The 15,149-nt window shown below is 41.8% G+C and overlaps 1 protein-coding gene across 1 annotated transcript in view; it reads left to right on the plus strand.

Annotated features, from left to right (window-relative positions):
* Positions 1-9,737, plus strand: part of CLEC4A (C-type lectin domain family 4 member A) — a 173,096-nt gene extending 163,359 nt beyond the window's left edge. Inside the window, exon 7 of the mRNA XM_060190128.1 lies at positions 9,677-9,737. The gene's annotated coding sequence lies outside the window, so the exon portion shown is untranslated. The remainder of the gene's footprint in view (positions 1-9,676) is intronic.
* Positions 9,738-15,149: the final 5,412 nt, after the last annotated feature.

Consider the following 15,149-nt stretch of genomic DNA (forward strand, 5'->3'; position numbering starts at 1 on the left):
GAAGACAGAGAGGGGGAGAGAAAGAGAGACACTTGCAGACCTACTTCACCGCCTGTGGAGCAACTGCCCTGCAGGTAGGGAGCCAGGGGCTCGAACCGGGATCCTTATGCCGGTCCTTGCGCTTTGCGCCACGTGTGCTTAACCCGCTGGGCTACCACCTGACTCCCATCTTTTTTGTTTTTAAGAACATATAGATCAGTGGAATAGGATTGAGAGTCCAGAAATAAACTGTGTCCATATTCAACCAATTTTCAACAAGGGCACCAAAACCACTCACTGGGGAAAGGCTCTTTCTTGATTTAAGGTGCTCAGGGGATACAGTGAGTCCTGTGGTGCAAAATTCTGGATTTCTTCAGGTCTTTTAGTAGAAGCCATAACCAATGTGCTGACAATATAGTGGCCAGAAAATATGTACATTTTCTCTCTGAAGAGGATCAAGGGGGGACGCAACACTCCCTGCTGTTGCGGTGGTGACTTGGTGATGACAATAATAGATATAAAAATAAAAAGGGCTTGAGTGGTGGCAAACCTGGTATGCCATGTTACAGTGCTGAAGTACCCATGTTCAAGCCCCCAGTCCCCACCTGAAGGGGGAAAGCTTTACAAGTGGTGAAGCAGTGCTACAGGTGTCTCTCTTCTTGCTCTCTCTTTTCTGTCTCCCCTTACCCTCTTATTTTCTGGCTGTCTCTATCCAACAAATAAAGATAATTTTAAAAAATTAAAATAAATAGAAAAAAAATAAAGCAGATCAGGAATTCAAAAGAAGGCATATCCAGCAGAGATTATTGAGCAACTAATGTCCTACTGAGAGAGAGATGTCTCTTTGTTTTGAAGATAAGTGGGTCATATTAAGCCTTTAGGATGAGATGGAAAGTCCTGCCACCAAAGGTCCATTTTCAGAGGAATGTGCAGACTTATGACTAATTCCAGTCCTGGCCACAGTGTAGTATGGTAATGGTAATGGTATGGTAATAGTAAGGGTAGGGTAAGGGTAAGGGTAAGGGTAAGGCTAAGGGTAAGGGTAAGGGTAAGGGTAAGGGTAAGGGTAAGGGTATGGTATGGTATGGTATGGTATGGTATGGTATGGTATGGTATGGTATGGTATGGTATGGTATATTTATCAAACATAACCCATTAAAAATGCTCTACTATCAGGGAGTCGGACGGTAATACAGCACGTTAAGTGCAGGTGGCACAAAGCACAAGGACCGGCGTAAGGATCCTGGTTCGAGGTCCCAGCTCCCCACCTGCAAGGGAGTCGCTTCACAAGCGGTGAAGCAGGTCTCCAGATGTCTGTCTGTCTTTCCCCCTCTCTGTCTTCCCCTCCTCTCTCCATTTCTCTCTGTCCTCTCCAACAACAACGACATCAATAATAACTACACAGTAAAACAAGATGGGCAACAAAAGGGAATAAATAAATAAATATTTAAAAAATGCTCTACTAACATAAATGTAAATTGGAGGGGCCAAGCAGTGGTGCAGCCAGGAGAATGCATATGTTACCATGCACAAGGACTGAGGTTCAACCCCTCAGTCTCCACTTGCAGAGAGTAAGCTTTACAAGTGGTGAAGCAACCCTGCAGGTATCTCTCTCTCTCTTTTTTTTTCTTATGAGAAAGATAAGAGGAGAGGGAGAGAGAGCCAGACATCACTCTGGTACATGTGCTGCTGGGGACTGAACTCAGGACCTCATGCTTGAGTGTCCAATGCTTTTATCTACTTAGCCACCTCCTGGGCCACAGTTATCTCTCATTCTCTTCTCTTCTCTTCTCTTCTCTTCTCTTCTCTTCTCTTCTCTTCTCTTCTCTTCTCTTCTCTTTCTTTTCTTTTCTTTTCTCTTCTTCTTCATACAGGAAAGGAGGCAGGGGTGGAGGGAAGGAGGGAAGGAGAGATCCAGAGCACTGTTCAACTCCAGTTTATGTTGGTGCCTCCTTCCCTGTATGTCTCTCTTTCATTTAAACAAAATATTTTTTAAAAACATATGAAAATGTCAATGTGAGGTCACAATACACTTGCCAAAATGACTAAAAAAAATGGGCAAAAGATGTGAACAAACATTTTATTGACTAAGTTATGCAGGTGATAAGCACATGCGAAGATGTTCAACATTATTAACTGCTCAGAATGACTAACATTGAGAGTAGTGATAGTGCCATTCACTGGCAAGGTTTCAGAGAAACTGAATCACTCATAATTGAATAGCTAAAATGTAAAATGGTACTAACACTCTCGTAAAGAATGCCAGTTTCATGGGGGCCAGGCAGTGGCGCAGAGTGTTAAGTGCACATGGTACAAAGCACAAGAACCCGTGCAAGGAGCCCAGTTCAACTCACCCCCCCCACACACACCTCTGCTCCCAACCTGCAGAGGGCTTCTTGCTTCACAAGCAGTGAAGCAGGTCTGCATGTATCTTATCTTTCTCTTTCCCTTTCTCCCTCTCTCTCTCTCCCTCCTCTATCAATTTCTCTCTGTCCTATTCAATTAAATGGAATAAAAATGGCCACAAGTAGTAGTGGATTTGTAATGATGGCACTGAGCCCCAGTGATAACCCTAGAGGCAAAAAAATCAATTAATTAAAAGAAAAAAGTGCTCATATTACAAAATCAAACACACATGCACTTAGCCATATGCATTTGTCTGGGTGGGGGTAGATAGCATAATGGTTATGCAAAAGGACTCTCATGCCTGAGGCTCCAAAATTTTAGGTTCAATTCCTTGCAGCACCATAAACCAGAGCTGAGCAATGCTTTGGTCAAAAAACAACAACAACAAAAAACTTCCCCCATGTGCATTTGTCCCAGCAAAGTCAGTAAGCATTCACCTTCAGAGAAATAAAGACCTAATCATATAAAAACTTGTACATAGATGTTCACAGCAGCCTTTTAAAAAAATATTTATTCCCTTTTGTTGTCCTTGTTTTATTGTTGTAGTTATTATTATTGTAGTTATTGATGTCATTGTTGTTGGATAGGGCAGAGAGAAATGGAGAGAGGTAGGGAAGACAGGGGAAGAGCAAGATAGACACCTGTAGACCTGCTTCACCCCCTTGTGAAGGGACTCCCCTGCAGGTGGGGATGTGGGGGCTTGAACCGGGATCCCTATGCTGGTCCTTGCGCTTTGCACCACGTGCACTTAACCCGCTGCACTACCGCTGCACTCCCGCAGCAGCTTTGTTCGTCAGGAAACAACTGTGATGCCTCTTAACAGGTGTATGGTGAAATGATGGTACATTGATGCCATAGAATGCTAGTCAGCAATATAAAAGGAGCAGATTAGTTATTGATATATAAACAACTTGGGTGAATTTCAAGGGAGTTACTGAATGAAAAGAGGTTCTCACGTAGGCTACATATTATATCAGCTTGTTACAAATGAATGTTTTATGTCCCCCCCCCAAAAAAAAATCCTGTGTTGAAACTAATCTGGAGTGTGGTGATATTTTCAGATGGGGCCTTTGAGAGGTAATTAGATCATAAGAATAGTCTTCTTGATTGGATTAGGTGTTTTCTTAAGTGACTTAATACTGACTTACAAAATTATAAGATAACAGGTTTAATTCCACACCTTTCCCACCACCAGAGCTATGTGTCCCAATTCCCTCCATTGGAAACTGCATTAGTTCTCCCAAAATCACAGATATAGGTTGACTGTTATTTCTATAACTTTCTATATTGATACATATTTGCCTATTTTTTAATATGGCCCTGCCTGCTTTTCCTTACTACACCAGCTACTTCTGAGTTTTGTTTTGTTTTGTTTTTTTCTCCTTTCCTCACTTTGGGTCCTGATGTAATTGGAGTTCAGAACCCTCTGTTCATCTTTCCCCTAACATTTACCCCTCTGAGGGTAAGGACCAAAATTTTTTATGGGGTGCAGCTGATGGAAGGTCTGACTTCTGTAATTGCTTCTTCAATGAACATGGACATTGGCAGCTCAATCCATACCTCCATTCTGTTTCTGTCTTAACCTAGTGAGGATTAGTTTCACAGTAAGAAAATACAGAGCACCAACCCACTTTCTGTTAGATGAGGCACAGACACATGATGGCTGTGGAGAACTCAGTCAGCCGGCACTTTGACCTAAGACTTCCAGCCTTTAGAGATCTGAGAAGTAGTGTTTATTGTTTAAGTAACCCAGACTGTGGTATTCTGTTGTAGCAGTGCCAGCTAAGATAGGCTCTGTTTATTTATTTATTTATTTATTTTTAAAATAATTTATTTCTTTATTGGGGAATTAATGCTTTACATTCAACAGTAAATACAATAGTTTGTACATGCATAACATTCCCCAGATTCCCATTTAACAATACAACCCCCACTATTTCATTCATCATTTTTCATGGACCTGTATTCTCCCCACCCACCCACCCACCCCAGAGTCTTTTACTTTGGTGTAATACTCCAATTCCATTTCAGGTTTGACTTGTGTTTTCTTTTCTAATCTTGTTTTTCAAATTTGGCCTGAGAGTGAGATCATCCCATATTCATCCTTCTGTTTCTGACTTATTTCACTCAACATGATTTTTTCAAGGTCCAGCCAAGATCGGCTGAAAATGGTGAAGTCACCATTTTTTACAGCTGAGTAGTATTCCATTGTGTATATATACCACAACTTGCTCAGCCACTCATCTGTTGTTGGACATCTGGGTTGCTTCCAGGTTTTGGCTATTACAAATTGTGCTGCCAAGAACATATGTGTACACAGATCTTTTTGGATGGATGTGTTGGGTTCCTTAGGATATATCCCCAGGAGGGGAATTGCAGGGTCATAGGGTAGGTCCATGTCAAGCCTTCTGAGAGTTCTCCAGACTGTTCTCCACAGAGGTTGGACCAATTGACATTCCCACCAGCAGTGCAGGAGGGTTCCTTTGACCCCACACCCTCTCCAGCATTTGTTGCTGTTACCTTTTCTGATGTATGACATTCTCACAGGAGTGAAGTGATATCTTATTGTTGTCTTGATTTGCATTTCTCTGACGATCAGAGACTTGGAGCATTTTTTCATGTGTTTTTCGGCCTTTTGGATCTCTTCTGTGGTGAATATTCTGTCCAAGTCCTCCCCCCATTTTTGGATGGGGTTATTTGTTGTCTTGTTGTTGAGTCTGGCAAGCTCTTTATATATATTGGTTATTAAACTCTTATCTGATGTATGGCATGTAAAGATCTTCTCCCATTCTGTGAGGGGTCTCTTGGTTTGGGTAGTGGTTTCTTTTGCTGTGAAGAAGCTTTTTAATTTGATGTAGTCCCATAGGTTTATACTTGCCTTAGTCTTCCTTGTAATTGGATTCGTTTCATTGAAAATGTCTTTAAAATTTATGCAGAAAAAAGTTCTGCGAATATTTTCCTCTAAGTATCTGATAGTTTCTGGTCTAACATCCAAGTCTTTGATCCACTTGGAGGCTCTGTTTATTTTTTTATTAATCAGATGAACTACTACCTGGCCCCAATAGGCTCTGTTTAAAGAACATTTTTTTAAAAAAACATTTTTTATGTTTGTATTATTGGATAGAGACAGAGAGAAATTGAAACGGAAGTGGAAGGTAGAAAGGAAGAGAGAGACAAGGACACCTGCAGCACTGCTCCCAATACTCGTAAAGCTTCCCCTGCAAGTGGGGACCAGGGGCTTGAACCCGGGTCTGTGTGCACTGTAGTGTGTGTGCTTGTCCAGGTGGGCCACCACCTGGCCCCTAAAGAACACTTTTTTAAAATGACAAAACTATGGTGGAGAACAGATTAATTTCTACTGCTAGTTGGAAGTTAGAGGTCACTGACTATGGAAGAAGGGAGAATGAAGCATCTTCCTTTTCTGGAGATGATCTTCTGATGTAACTGCTTTGTATCTTACCTGATGGGCATATGTATATGAATACCTATACAGTTAAATAGCAGATTGGATAGGAAGGTGAGGGGCTTCCCTTCTCTTGCTTTCAATGAAATGAGAAGTGAGAGTATCAGCTGGTAATGAACAAAGGAAAGAAAAATCTTGGACATGTGAGGAGAGAGGAAGAAGTGTGAAAATGCTGACTTTAGAAAATAGAGAGTGGTGGGGTCCAATAGTGGTGCACCTAGTAAACTGCACACATTACCATGCACAGGGACCTGGGTTCAAGTCCTAGTCCCCACCTACAATGAGGAAGCTTCACGAACAGCAAAAGTGCTGCTCATGTCTCTCTTCCTTCCTTTCTATCTTCTCTTCACACTCAATTTCTCCCTGTCTGTATAAAAAATGGCCACCAGGAGCTGCAAATCTGTTGTGCAGGTACTGAGCCACCAATAACCCTGATGGGAGAAAAAAACAAACAAAACAATTACTTGAGAAAATAAAACCATACAGAACCATGCTTAGAGCCCTTTTGAGATTATCATCCATGGTCCAGGAGGTGGCACAGTGGATAAAGCATTGGATTCTCAGGCGTGAGGTCCTGAGTTCAATCCCCAACAGCACATGTACCAGAGAGATGTCTGGTGCTTTCTCTCTCTTCTCCTATTTTTCTCATGAATAAGTTAATAAATAAAATCTTTAAAAGAGAGAGAGATTAACATCCTACAGTCAGTGTGAAAACAACTAGTGTGGTTGTAGATTTTAGTGAAAAGAAGCAAACAGAGCAAGTAGAATTGGATTTGACCAAGAGTTTGGCTTTACCAAGAAATAACATTGAAGGGGAGGGGAAGAAGTACCAGGGAGACATAAGTTTATGCAGATAAGTGTCTAAAGTTATAAATCAAAAGAATTTAAGTTGGATGATGTGGAAAGTAAAATTACAAGGGTGATGGGCAGTGAAGACTTAATATGACTCATATAATAGAGATACTGTTTCTATTATTTATTTGTTATTGGATAGAGCCACCGGCTAGCCCTGAGATGCTGTTTCTTCTACTTGAAAAAAGTCAGATAGGAAATGTAATTGTGAGATGCAAGAAATAGGGGTTTGGGAAAAGGAGTTTGTTATGAATGACCAGGGAGGGGTAGGGTATCACAGTGGCAATAGGTGGTAAGGTAGGATACGAAACAAGATGCTTAGAAATGAGTGGACAAGGAATTGAGAGACCAATATATATAGCATAAATTGTCTTTGTAGATAAGAGTGGACCTGGAGGGGGGGCCGGGCGGTAACGCAGAGGATTAAGAGCACATGACACCAAGGGCAAGAACCAGAGTAAGGATCCCGGTTTGAGCACTGGCTCCCCATTTGCGGGGGGTGGGAGAGGGTGCGCTTCACAAGCGGTAAAGCAGGTCTGCAAGTTATCTATCTTTCTCTCCCTCTGTCTTCCCCTCTGTATTTCTCTGTCCTATTCAACAACAATGACAGCAATAACAACAATAATAACAATGATAAGCAACAAGGGCAACAAAAGGAAAAAAATAGCCTCTAAGAGCAGTGGATTCATAGTGCAGCACTGACCCCTAGCATTAACCCTGGAGGTAAAAAAAAAAAAAAGGACCTGGAGAATGCATGAAGATGAATCAGGTTTTAAGATTTCCTGAGAGCAGGAGCATAAATAGACTATTAAAGCATTCTAGTGGGATGTACTTTATTTTTTAAAAAAATTATTATTGCTATTTTTAAATTTTATTCAGAGAGATAAAGACCAGAGCACTACTCAGCTCTAACTTACTGAAACTGGGATTTCAGAGCCTCAGGCATAAGAGTCCTTTTGCATAACCATTATGCTGTCTCCCTAGCCCTTATTATTTTGAGCCAAATCACTAATCAGCTCTGGTTCATGGTGGTGCAGGGGATCGAACCTGGGACTTTGGAGCCTCAGGTATGACAGTCTCTCTGCATAACCATTATGCTGTCTACCTCCACCCTTGTCATCATTTTTTAGTTGATAGGGCAGAGAGATTGACAAGGGAGGGTAGATAGAAAGAGAGACATCTGTAGCACCCCTTCACCCCTGGTACAGCTTACCACTCTTCCACTCTTATGGGTACCAGGGACTTGAACCTGGGCCCTTGTGCACTCAACCAGGCACACAACCATCCAGCACCACAAATGAAATGTTAAATGTACCCCCATAGTACTTAGAGGACCAGGTACTTTGAGTTGGAAGATCGGAACTTGTTGGGCAAAATGACATTTACACTGGGCTTTGGCATTCTGAGAGAAATAGACTTGTAAAGATAAGCCAGGCACAGAAAACGCTTACCAAAGAAGAGGGAGCTGACACCACTGTGTCCCGCCCACAGCCTGGTGCTTTTGCCTCCCAGCTTGCAGGCTTGTTGCTATGGTTACTAAGAGCATCCTCATTGTTGCCCAAATCTCTTTAATTGTAGACCACCAGGTGGCAGTATGTGTCCTTGAAGCACCCTTCCCAGGCCTATGGGTCTGGGAAACAGCTTATAGGACCCTAAAGAAAAACTGGAAATGATAATCAAGGGTAAGAAAAGCTGATGGGAGACTTGTTAACTATGACAGGGAAAGGACAATAAAGAAATCCCACAAAAAAAATACAGAAGAAGTGATTTTCCCCCCACTGGTTTACTTTCAAAATAATTTTGAAAAACTCTGTACTACCTTATACATTAAAAAAATATAAATATAAGGGAGTCAGGCGGTAACACAGTGGGTTAAGCGCACAGCACAAGGACCGACATAAGGATCCCAGTTCGAGCCCCTGGCTCCCCACCTGCAGGGGAGTCGCTTCACAGGCAGTGAAGCAGGTCTGCAGGTGTCTGTCTTGCTCTCCCCCTCTCTGTCTTCCCCTCATCTCTCCATTTCTCTCTGTCCTATTTAAGAACGATGGCATCAATAACAACAACAGTAATAACTACAACAACAAAGAAACAAGGGCAACAAAAGGGAAAATAAACAAATTTAAAAATTATATATAAATATAAAATAAATCTATCAAATGTAAATCACCATCATGTTTGAATGGTGATTAATTTCTACTGTGTAGTTGCCACATAAGTATTTGCAGGCTGTTACCAGTCATTTAGAGATCTTTGTGCAGATGAGGAAAATCTGTCCTTCTGGGGAGAGCAGGGTGGCCAGGTTTCCCGAGAGATGCTACCTTTGTGCAGAGAGAAAGTCTCCCTCCTTCTGGCTGTGGCTCACAGTCTACCCAGGCTGTGCTTTAGATTCCAAGAAACTATACAACAAGGTTCCAACCTCCACTTGCCCCTAAACTTTAGAACTGTATACAACGGTGTTGTAGACTACTTCCACCCTTCAGTAAAAACCTTTGAGAGACACAACACAGTCAGTTTATGGAAATAAAAGCTAAATGGCAAAGCCATTGTTCATGGGCTGAGGAACCAGCATAGTAATTATGCAAAAGACCCCCCAACAAGATATGATTTTATATCAAGAAAGAAACTAAAACCCACCAAAAGTCATTAGAACTAATGAACACCAAGCACAAGGACCATAAGGATCCTGGTTCGAGCCCCAGGCTCCCTCCCCACCTGCAGGTGCATCACTTCACAGGCGATGAAGCAAGTCTGCAGGTGTCTTTCTCTCTCCCCTCTCTGTCTTCCCCTCCTCTCTCCATTTCTCTCTGTCCTATCTAACAATGACGACATCAACAACAACAACAATAATAACTACAATAACAATAAAAAACAACAAGGGAAACAAAAAGGAAAATAAATATTTAAAGAAAAAAAGAATATTTATAAAAAAGAACTAATGAACAAAATTTTTTTAATTTTTTTTTTTTCCTCCTCCAGGGTTATTGCTGGGCTCAGTGCCTGCACCATGAATCCACCGCTCCTGGAGGCCATTTTTTTCCTCCTTTTGTTGCCCTTGTTGTAGCTTCATTGTGGTTATTATTATTGCCCTTGTTGACGCAATTCGTTGTTGGATAGGACAGAGAGAAATGGAGAGAGGAGGGGAAGACAGAGAAGGGGAGAGAAAGATAAATACCTGCAGACCTGCTTCACCGCCTGTGAAGCAACTCCCCTGCAGGTGGGGAGCCGGGGGCTCGAACCGGGATCCTTATGCCGGTCCCTGCGCTTTGCGCCACATGTGCTTAACCCACTGCGCCACCGCCCGACCCCCTTTTTAAATTTTTTTATATATTTAAAAAAGGAGACATTAACAAAACCATAGGATAAGAGGGGTACAAGTCCACACAATTCCTACCACCAGAACTCTGCAACCCAACCCCTCCTTTGATAGCTTTCCCATTCTTTATCCCTCTGGGAGTATGGACCCAAGGTCATTGTGGGATGCAGAAAGTGGAAGGTCTGACTTCTGTAATTGCTTCCCTGCTGAACATGGGCATTGTAATTGCTTCCCTGCCTCTCTCTTTCCCTAGTAGGGTGGGGCTCTGGGGAAGCAGAGCTCCAGAACATATTGGCGGGGTCATCTGTCCAAGGAAGTCTGGTCGGCATCATGCTGGCATCTGGAACCTGGTGGCTGAAGTCTCTGGACACAATCTGAAGTGAAGCATGCTGAGGTGGTACTCATTGCATTGATTAGGTTGGGAATTGGCGGATGCAATATTGTTTAGTAAATTTAGTGAAGTTTCAGGATACAAAACCAGCACACAAAGATGAGTTGTATTGCTACATGGTAACACATATCTAAAAAAATAAACAATCTCATTAATAAAAGCATCAGAAATAATACAACACTTAGGAATGAATTTAATCCCAGAGCTGTAATATCTTTACACACACACTAAAATAAAATAAAATAAATGCCTATGGGGCCAGGCAGTGGTGCTCATGGTTGAATACACACATTAACATATACAAGGACCTAGGGGTCCAACATCAGGAAGAAGACTCCAAGGCCCCAGGTTAAGTCCCCTGTATCACCATAAACTAGAGCTGAGCAATGATTTCATTAAATAAGGGCCTATAAGACACCCCCCCCCCCACCTCTGCAGTGGAGGAAGCGTCAGTGCTGCGATGTCCTTCTTTCTCTCTCTGGCTTTCTCTTCCTATCTGAAAAGGGCATCCCAGAGAGGTGAAACCCCAATGATGGTGGTGATTATGATGAAGAAATAATAGTCATTTCCTCGTTTATTGCTGAGTGAGAATGAAAACCATAGAATCTTTTTGGCACATGAGGTTCCTCGGATCAAACTCAGGACCTCCTGATAGCATGTCTTGCATTCGGCTGCACTGCCTTCAGAGCTGTCAGACTGCCTTCTTACTAGAAAAAGTCCAGTTTCTTCTCTTATTACAAATGTAAATGTTGGCAGCTGGACTATGGCGAGCACACATTACCCAGCTGGTCCCCACTTGCAGTGGGGGAAGCTTCATGAGTGGTAAAGCAGAGTTACAGGTGTTTCTCTTTCTCTCTGTCTCCACTCCTTTCTCAATTTATCTCAGTCTTACCAAGTTAAAAAACTATCTATATCTATATCTATATCTATATCTATATCTATATCTATATCTATATCTATATCTATATCTATATCTATATCATCTATCATCTATCTATCTCTCTCTATATATCCTCCCAGCCAGCAGGGTGAGCTGGCTCTGCCTGGCACCTGGAGGTGGCAAGGGACACCCCTACACATACAGTGGGAGGCAAGAGCTTCCCCTCCCCTCTCCTGACAGCAGAGTGCACAGGACGCAGGCGACCCCACTCTGATGGGCAGGACCCTGACCTGCTCTGGCCCCGGACCCTCCCCCATGATTTCACCTTTCCTTCTATCCCCAGCCCCACTGGCAGAATCAGCTTTGAGTAACTGTACAGTTTTTCTTGCTGTTGGAGAAGACTTGTTTGTTGGAGTTTCAGTTGTTTAATGGTCTGGGCTTATTCTGAAAAAGAAAAAGGAAAAAAAAATATATGTATATATATATATATATATATATATATATATATCAAATATAAGTGTTAAATATGTCCCTATCCAAAGCATTTTTACTTCATGCTATAGAACTTGGCTCTCCCCCTGCCAGGAAAGTTGGTTTAGTCCTGCTAGTTTCGCAGGCCCGCTTGTCCCCGCCCCAAAGAACCCTGACAGAGTTCAAGACTTCCTGGCGCCGCCATGTGAGAAGGATGCAGGAGAGTTCTGTTTGGTGATTAGTTTGGGTTAGTTTATGAATCGTTGTTCGTGAATAAAGAAATACAGCTTCTTGGCCCAGCCGTGTGTCTCTCTCTGGTCGTCTCTGTTAACCGCCCATGAAGCCAGCCCGGATAAAACAACATTTTTATAGTTAAAGGTATGAGGAAAATGTGGCACATAAAATATATGTCATCAGTTCTTGGGGCATTTTTCTATCACATATATTTATATGTTTATTTATTAAAAGGAAACACTGACAAAACCATAGGATAAAAAGGGTACAACGCCACACAATTCCCACCACCAGAACTCCATAGCCCATCCCCTCCTCTGATAGCTTTCCTGTTCTTTATCCCTCTGGGAGTATGGACCCAAGGTCATTATGGGATGCAGAAGGTGGAAGGTCTGGCTTCTGTGATTGCTTCCCTGAACATGGGCATTGATTGACAGGTCAATCTATACTCCCAGCCTTTCTCTTTCCCTAGGGGGCAGGCAGGGTAAGCAGGGCTTCAGGACATATTGATGGGGTTGCCTGCACAGGGAAGTCTGGTTGGCATCATTGCTTGAGAGAAGCTTGAATGGGAATTGAAAGTGCAGACACTTGTAAGTTAAATAAAAGGCTCCATGGAAAGATTAGAAAAGATTTGGCCTAAAGAAATGCTCTGGCATGTACTTTGTAGTTACTCACTGAATAATTTATCTCTGTGATTATAAAAACATTAAATGGGAAGGTAGGGCTCCAGGATATATTGGTGGGGTCGTCTGCCCTGGGAAGTCAGGTTTGTATCATGGTAGCATCTGGAACCTGGTGGCTGAAAACGAGTTAAGATATAAAGCTGAATAAATTGTTGACTAATCATGAATCTAAAGACAAGAATATTGTAGAAAAAAATTGGGGTCTCCATTTAGGAAAAAGCTAGTAGGTCTATATTAGGTATATTCCAAGGGGGCCATGACTTTACTACTTTTTTTTGTTTGTTTGTTTTTGTTTTTGTTACCAGAGCCCTGCTCAGCACTGGTTTATGGTGGTGCTGGGGACTGAACCTGGGACTTTGGAGCCTCAGGAGTAAGAGTCTCTTTGCATAACCACTAAGTTGTCACCCCTTGCCATGACTTTACTAGTTTTTGCCTGAGCCTGACAATTAACATGCCCAAGGTATTGTCTGGGGAGATGGTGTCATAGTTGGGAAAAGGACTAGAAAGCTGGATCAGGGGAGATAAATACTATTAACTGTAAACCCCATTTATTTGATCTGGGCCCATATTCAGCCTATGTAACCTCTGCATCCCTGTAGGTCTGAGCTCGCATTCTTTGGTCATAGCTAGGAGCATTTCAGGCTGCACTAATTTCAGGACCCATGTTCTTCAGGTGGCAGATAGAGTATGTTATCCAACCTCCCTTTAGAGAATAGAACAGTCCCTACCACTGTTGATCCACATTGAGGACAAGGTCCTACAGGGGCCCACAAAGGGGTACACTATGTTGTTCCTGATGGAGATGACCAGTGACAGTGGAGAGAGGGATCTGTTAGAGGTCTATGCCCATTATGTTTGTGTGGGAATCCCAGGATTCCCTGACTAGGGCCCCAGGAGATGAGGTGGCCTAGTACTAACCCAAAGAACCATCATTAATGTATGGTGGACTTTTGCCCTTATCTAGCTTTTGTAGTCCTTACTTTTTCTGACAATGTTAGATGAGGAGGGTTTCTAGGTCTAAGTAGAAACTATTTGACTAGGTACTTTATGGTGTCTTTTCTAGGTCTTCCTACTTTCTTGCTGCATTTATTGACTCATTCAAACTATTGTGCACTTTTTGCTTTAAGGTATATATTTTCTCAAAGGATCTTATCCATTACCATCCAATTTATTAGATATTATTTAGAAATACTTAGTGAATTAATTATTTCATAGTTTTCCCTAGGACTACCCACTCTGTTTATACATACAAGCACATGCCTTTCACATTTTAAAAATCTAGAACATTAGATTTCTGGAAACTATACTTAAATAAACATTGTTTGCAGTCCTTCTGCAACCTAATAAATTCTACACACTTATGTTTTAGGATGTCACTACTTAACAGTGTGTCCCTGGAAAAGCGTGGGGGAGATCCTAGGGAAGCTGGACTTCTGACAGTATGAGGGCATCAGCAACAGGTGTGTTTGATATGCACATGGTTTAGCATCAGCAGAGCCAGCCTTCAGGGAACAGCAGGTGCCTGTAGTAGATGATAATTTGCAAAAGCCAAGAATTAAACAGAAGATGCCAGTTTCCAGGGAGCCAAATCTATGTGCAATCCTACCCTAATCTTGGTTAGATTTCTCGCCAAGAGTTGATAGGGTTTGAGATTGGATGAAATTTGAGTTAAAGAAATAAATATCTCTATTGTATTTGAATTTGTGGTGTAAATGCATGTTTATTTAACCAAAGGTTGCCAATAGATTCTGCAATACAATAGGTGCCTGCTGACTGTTGACATTCATTTGGTCTGAAACAATAGTAAAAGAGATGAAACTGCGAATTGGTAAAGGTAGACACCCATCATTTAAATAAGAGGTTCTGTGGAAGGATCAGAAAAGATTTTGCCTAAAGAATTGCCTTGATATATTTTTTGGAGAGTTGTTCATTGAGTAATTCCTCTTTGCTCTGAGATTATAAAATGTGTTACATGACTAAGGTCAAGTGTGCTAGGCTGCCCCCTGCCTCTGTGATCTGATACCTCAGTAAACACAGTTAATAATTCTGCAGTGTCCAGATAAGCTGTCTTAACTTATAGTAACAATATCCTAGGACTGTGGTCTAGGGCAAATAAGAATGCCTTTTGGGGATCTTCAATAACCCATACCCCGCTGAAGATATAAAGGCCCTAGGAGTTTTTTATTATTTTTTAAATTTAAAATTAGTGTTTAGTTAAGTGAGTTTTTGAAATTAAATGCCATGTGCAAAGCTAGATATTACCAACCCCTTAGAGATCTGCTCTGACATTATCTTGGGCCATGGACTGGTGGTTGAGCAGATGCAAAGCAAACTTGTCAATAGCAAATAGGAATTTTCAAATACTTCTACTTTGGTGTCAAGCATAAGCAAATGCTTTATAAATGGAGATGAATTTATTCAGAACCCAATCTGTTCAAGGGCTCAGGATTGATGTGTTTACAAGAGTTCTCCATGAA

This window comes from Erinaceus europaeus, chromosome 4, assembly GCF_950295315.1.
Source record: "Erinaceus europaeus chromosome 4, mEriEur2.1, whole genome shotgun sequence".
Classification (NCBI taxonomy): domain Eukaryota; kingdom Metazoa; phylum Chordata; class Mammalia; order Eulipotyphla; family Erinaceidae; genus Erinaceus; species Erinaceus europaeus.